The following is a 7,241-nucleotide window of genomic DNA, read 5'->3' as shown; positions in this document are numbered from 1 at the left end:
GAAAAGGTTTTAAAAAATATATTTTTATTTTTTTAATTAAATATTTCCTAATTACATGTAAAAAAGTTTTTAACATTCATTTTAAAAAACTTTTGAATTCCAAATGTTTCCCCTCCCTCCCACCCCTTCCATTTTTTGAGAAGGCAAATAATACAATAGTGATTATAAAATGAAGTCATATAAAACATTTCCATATTAGCCATGTTACAAAAGAAAACAGACCAAAAAAACCCAAGAAAAATAAAGTTTAGAAGAAGTATGCTTCAATCAGTACTCAGAACTCATCATTTCTCTCTCTGAAACTAGATAGCAATTTTCATCATGAGTCCTTTGGAATTGTCTTGTATCACTGTCTTGATCACAGTAGCCAGTGTTTTTCACAATCAATCATTTTCATAATATTACTGCTTGTGTACGATATTCTTTCACTCACTTCACTTTGCAACAGTCCATGTAAGTCTTTCCAGGTTTTTTTGAAACCATACTGCTTGTCATTTCTTATAGCACAGTAGTATTCCATCACAATCATATAGCACAATTTGTTCAGCCATTCCCCAATTGATGGTTATCAATTTCCAATTCAGTTTCCAATTCTTTGCCACCACAAAAAGAGCTGCTATGAATGTTTTTGTAAATGTAAGTCCTTTTCCCTTTCTTTGACCTCTGGGGATACAGAACTAACAGTGGTATTGTTGGATCAAAGGATATGCACAGTTTGATAGCACTTTGTGCATAGTTTCAAATTGTTCTCCAGAATGGTTGGACTAGTTCATAATTCCACCAGCAGTGCATTAGTGTCCCAATTTTTCTACATCCTCCAATCTGATTAAGTGTGAGGTAATATCCAGAGCTGTTTTAATTTGCATTTCTCTAATTATTAGTGATTTAGATAATTTTTATGTGACTATTTTCACTTTAATTTCTTCTTCTGAAAACTGCCTGTTCATATTCTTTGACCATTTATCAATTGGGGAGTAGCTCTTTTTTTTTTTTTAATAAACTTGGCTCAGTTCCTTATAAATTTGAGAAATGAGACCTTTATCATAGAAACTTGATGTGATTTTCCCAGTTTCCTGTTTCCCTTCTAATGTTTGCTGTTTTAGTTTTGCTTGTACGAAAACTTTTTAATTTCATGTAATCAAACTTATACAATTTATTGGTTTTACTGACTTCCTTTAAGTCCCTACTAAAATCCCATCTTCTGCAGGAAGCCTCGCCCAACCATGCTCCCTTTCTAGCTTTTTCCTAGTTAATTGTTTCATATTTATCCTATGTATGGCTCATGTGTACATATTTGTTCTTATAGCACAAAAGCTTAATTTCATGGAATCAAAATTATCCAGTTTTTACAAACCTTAAAGCCTTATATAAAAATTAGCTATCATTATTATTTGTTCTCCAGAACACAAGAAAACTAATTGAGTGACTGTTCATTTCTTCTGCCAATGCTAGACTCTTCACTTCCTAGGCTGGTGCTGGGCAAGGCAGCTCACCTCCTCAGGAAGAGCCTATGTCTCAGTTGAAACCACAAGGGAGTTTGTTTTCTTAAATGTTCCACCCTTGAAGTCCCTGTTTGCCTTGGCCATTTTCCTGTATCAGCCTTTTACTCAGTTCTGGCTTTTAATCTCCCTTTTCTCCCATTTGACTTGGTTGGCTTTTCTCTTTATCGGTCTTAGAGCTGATTCAGTTTGGACTCTTGTGCCTGAATATACTCAGCATCTTAGAACCACGCAGGATGATAGAATGGAAGGAAGAGCTAAAAGGAACCTGAGTCTACTGAACATAGAATTAATCTTTAGAACACAGAATGGCAAAGTTGGAAAGGGTCCCAGAACTTAGAACATAGAAACCTTTGAGATAACCTAGGTGAACCTTTTATTAAGAAGATTTGTTCTGTGAAGTTTGGATTCAGTCAAAGGACTGCACTTGAGGACCTAGAGGGCCATATGTGGCCATGAGGTCACAGGTTCCCCACCCCTGAGTCCTAGTCCAAACTTTTCCCTTCATAGGTGAGGATAGTGAGACCCAGAGAGATAATGTGATTGGCTCAAAGTTACACAGTAAAGCTGGAAAAATAACAATAGTTGGGCAAAAATTTCCAAATGCACTTGCAGAAACCTTCAGAAGAAAAGTAACCTTAATAATAACCATCTCAGACTCTTTTTTAAAAATAAATTCAACTAATATGTGAAGAAATCAGAGTCTCCTGGATACAAGGTATGTCAGCTATGGAAGAGGCTTGGGGAGTTTGGGTGCTCACCTATGAAGCAGAAGATGGGGGTGGGGGGGTGGGGAAACCTAATAATAGCTAGGATTTTTATAACTCTTCAAAGTTTGCAGTGCACTTTACACATATTGTCTCATTTTATCTATACAACAATAATATAGAATAGACATTATTGTTATTCCCATTTTACAGATGAAAAAATTGAGACTGAAAGCATTTAAGAGACTTGCACAGCATCACAGAGCTCATATCTAAAGCAGGATTTTTCCTAACTCTAAGTCCAGCACTGCATTCTCTATGCCACAGAACTGCATTTTTTAACAGCTTAATATTTTAGCTAATTATTCTTGCTAAGTGCTATCCTCAGTGATTTTTATTTGCTGCAGTAACGCAAAAGCTGTCTGCACTTTTGAGATTTTGGTACCCTGGGGAAAAGTTCCAGTTATCTCACCTTTGTTAAGGCCTTGATTCACAGATTGGGAATTAGAACCCAGGTCTTCTGCCTCTTAGTTCAAGGCTTTTATCTGATGCTTGTCATGGGTCCTGCTCACATAATTAGTACTACTCAGGCTCACTCACAGGGTAAAGTAAACAGGCTATAGACCAGAGATTAACCTTGCCCCTGTGCTCCTGAGATGTAAGGAGTTGCTGCTGCAACTCCTATGAATTTGCAAATGCTCCCTGTCCTGAGAATAAACCCAGAGCTCTCCCAATCTTATTCTCATTTTTGAAGTCCATTTGCATTTTGAGGAAATTTTAATCTCAATTATCACTGACTCATGCTACTTAAATCAACATATTGTGCTCATGAGTGAGATGGCTCTTCCTAAGCCTGCCAAACCTTTTATATCTCTAAATGAAGAGGCTGCATTTTACCCAGGAAATAAATAAAGAAATGAACCACACCAGACACTGAAAGGACCAGCTAAACTAAACAGAAAAATAGAGGCAAAGCACTGAAAATCAGGAATGAATCATGCCTGTTATTCCCATATCTACAATACCTTATGGTTGGCAAAGCATTTTCCTCCTAAGTAAGGGAGATACCTAGCCAAGGATCAATATTGCAAGTTTACAAATGAAGAAACCAAGACTTGCCCCAACTTGAGTTAAGTGATAGGATAAGTGATAGGATGAAGATTTCATCTTCATTTTTTTCTGATGAGATGCCAAACCCTGGACACCTACCCTAAGCAAAGCTGCTTTTGTAAGAAAATTCACCATATGGAAAATAGGCATAGACCAATGCCTGACACTGTACACAAGAATAAAGTCCACATGTGTACATGATCTAGGTATAAAGAATGATACTATAAACAAATTAGTGGAGCATGGAATAGTGTAGTTATCAGATTTATGGAGAAGGGAAAAATTTTTGACTAAATAAGAAAAAACATTATGAAGTACAAAATGGATAATTTTGATTACATTAAAATTGAAAAGTTTTTGCACAACCAAACCCAATGCAACCAAGATAAAGAGGGAAGCAGAAAACTGGGAAAGAATTTTTGCAACTAGTATCTGTGATAAAGGCCTCATTTCTAGAATATACAGAGAACTGAGTCAAATGTACAAGAATGCAAGTCATTCCCCAGTTGATAAATGGTCAAAGGATATGAACAGAGAGTTTGCAGAGGAAGAAATTAAAGCTATCCATAGTCATATGAAAAAATGCTCTAAATTACTATTGATTAGAGAGATGCAAATCAAAACAACTCTGAGATACCACATCATACCTATCATATGGGCTAACATGACAAAACAGCAAGATGATAAATGTTAGAGAAGATATGAGAGAGATGGAACTCTAATTCATTGTTGGTGGAGCTGTGAACTGATCCAACCATTCTGGAGAGCAATTTGGAACTATTCCCAAAGAGCTACAAAAATGTGTATACACTTTGACCCAGCAATATCACTGCTAGGACTGTGTCCCCAAGAGATCATAAAAATGGGAAAGGGTCCCATGTATACAAAAATATTTATAGCAGCTCTCTTTGTGGTGGCCAAAAACTGGAAATCAAGGGGATGCCCATCAATTGGGGAATGGCTGAATAAATTTTGGTATATGAATGTAATGGAATACTATTGTGCTATAAGAAATGATAAATAGGAAGACTTCAGAGAGGCCTGGAAAGACTTATATGAACTGATGCTGAGTGTTAGGAGGAGAACCAGAACTTTGTACACAGCAACAACCACAGTGTGTGAGAAATTTTTCTGGTAAACTTAGTACTTCATCGCAGTGCAAGGACTTAAAAAATTCCCAATGGTCTCTTGAGGCAAAATACCTTCCACATCCAGAGAAAGAATTATGGAATTTGGTCGCAGAATGAAACAAACCATTTTCTTTTGTATTATGTTTTGTTTTGTTTTATGATTTCTTCCATTCATTTTAATTCTTTTTTGCAACATGACTAAGGTGAAAATGTATTTAATAGGAATGTATGTGTAAAACCTGTATAAAATTGTATGCTGTCTCAGGGAAGGAGTGGGGAGGTAGGGGAAAAAAATCTAAGATATATGGAAGTGATTGTAGAACACAAAACAAATAAAATAGTGAAAAATATGGGGGGGGCGGAAAGAAGATTCACCATAGCATTAGTTTTGAAGGCTTCCATTCTACTACTATCCTCTAAACTGAGGTTTCACCTCAGTAGGATTTTAATCTCTATTTGTTAAACTGAATACCAGAGAGGCAGAAGCCAACCTGGGGAGGACAGTCTAGGTCAAACAAATCACTTAGAATTTCTGATTGAGGTGAACGAAGGCAGAGAGACCCCGTGACACATAGAAACCATGTCTTTACAAATCAAGTGCACAAGAATGTGTGAACAATTTGTCATGTCAACATAAGGAATTCTTGGTGTAGGAATTCTCTCCACCAATACTTTCATCTATCACTTAGTAGATAAATCTCAAGGAATTCCAGACTTGCCTAGGGTCATACACATCAAAGGTGGGATTTGAACATACAATCTTCTCAAATCCAGAGTCAGTATTCTACACATTATACCACATTGTCTTTATCATACTAATTATGTAAAACAGAGATATAGCCCCTTTGAATCCCTTCTTTGGTCTATGGTGACTGGTCAAAATAAAATGTCTTTCTTGATGTCCTCTTCCAACGTCCTATCACTCTTAAAATCTAAGCCAATGGAAGGGAAACTTGAGCAGGTCTTGTCAAGCTGGGCAAAGATAAGCCAATGCTGGACTGTGCACCTGTCATCTCAAGACTGGACCGGAGAGTGACATTGTGGAAAAAACCTTGGATTTAGTGTCTGAGTTCTAGCATAATACCTGCATAATCTTGAGCAGGTCACATAACCTATACCCTCCACATTAATCTTGAACAACAATTAACATCCCATCTGACTCTAAATCCCATGATTCTCAGAGAGGCCCTCTGCCAGAAGGTTGGCCAGAAGATAATGATTTTTTTTTGTGCTTAAAAATTGATGGCTCTATCTCCATAGGCACTGAGGAGCTATGCTTTGTGTCCACGGGAAAGGCAAGTCCACCAACAAAATCGAAGACTTTGAATCAATAGTTAAGCACCTACTATGTACCAGTCATCATGCTAAGTGATAAGGATACAAAAAGAGGGAAAAGACAGCCCCTGCTCTCAAAGGACTCACAATCTAATGAGGGAGACAACAAACAAATATGTTCACACAAACCATACACAAGATAGATACAAAACAATTAACTAGGAGAAAGCTAGAAGGGAGCATGGTTGGGCGAGACTTCTTGTAGAAGATGGGATTTTAGTAGAGACTTAAAGCCAGTAGGTGATGAGGAGGAAAGGCATTCCAGGCATGGGGGACAGCCAGAGAGAATGCCCTTAGTTGAGAGGTGTCTTGTTGATGGAACATCCAGGAGACCAGTGTCACTGGATCAAAGAGTACAGGCTGGGGAATAAGGTGTAAGAGAACAGGAAAGGCAGGAGAGGGCTTTAAATGCTGAATGGACAATTTTGTATTTCAACCTGGAGTCAACAGAGAGCCACTGGAGGTTATGGAGAAGAGGGGTGACATGATCAGACTTTCATTTAAGGAAATCATCTCGGTGGCTGAATGGAGGACGGATTGGAGTAGGGAATCAGTGCCCTAGCACAATAACTAGTGCAGAAGTGGCCCCAACCCTACTTCATGGGACTGAGAGGCACAAAGGAGCTTTGACTTCATTCTAATCCAACCTTATTCTTCAAGGGAGAATTCACAACTGTAACCTAGAGAGCTTTCACTGCCTAGTTCGGGATGGCATAACTAGTTATGACAGAGGGAAGATCTGGCCTCAGGTCTTCTGCCGTGGGATCTAACCCTCTTTTTGCACCTCAGGTCTTCTTACAATTTCTCCCCCGCCATATTCTAATCCTCGTTATTGTTGTTGAGGGCACCACAATTCTTCCAGTCACTGAAGTTCACAACCTCAGTGTCATCACTAACTCATCACTTTCACCTACCCCACCCAGATATGGCATAGCTTAGAGATGGCTGTCTTTTTTCTAACACTTTTTTGTCATGCCTAATAGTGGGTCAAAAGATTTGGATAATTTTGTAGCTTGTGTAGTCTTTTAGTAGTAATGGTAGTGATGATGGTAGTTTTATAAAGCTGTAACAGAGTCAGTTACACATACCTTCATAATATGTCTCCTATCTATCCCCATCTCTCTACTCACAGTTATCACCCTAATTCTGGTTTGTATCACTTTTTTTGTGGACTTCTACAATAACCTCCTAATTGATTTCTCTTCCTTAAGCATCTTCCCTCTCTAATCCATTTTCCACACAACTGTTAAATGATTTTTCTTAAACACAAGCCTCTGTTAAATACAGTAACTCTGTATTCCTTTTAAGATCTTCCCCTCCCGGACTGATTTTTTTTGAGTAAGTAAAAGAGGTTATCTTTTCCCTCAGTTGAATTGGTGTTGCCTTAGACAAACTGAGACTTAGGAAAGATCATAGCTCAAAAATGCCAAGATCTCCCACTGTATCTGGGGCCATGTCAA

This window comes from Notamacropus eugenii, chromosome 6 (assembly GCF_028372415.1).
Source record: "Notamacropus eugenii isolate mMacEug1 chromosome 6, mMacEug1.pri_v2, whole genome shotgun sequence".
Lineage (NCBI taxonomy): Eukaryota > Metazoa > Chordata > Mammalia > Diprotodontia > Macropodidae > Notamacropus > Notamacropus eugenii.
Note: the sequence above shows the minus strand (reverse complement) of the source record.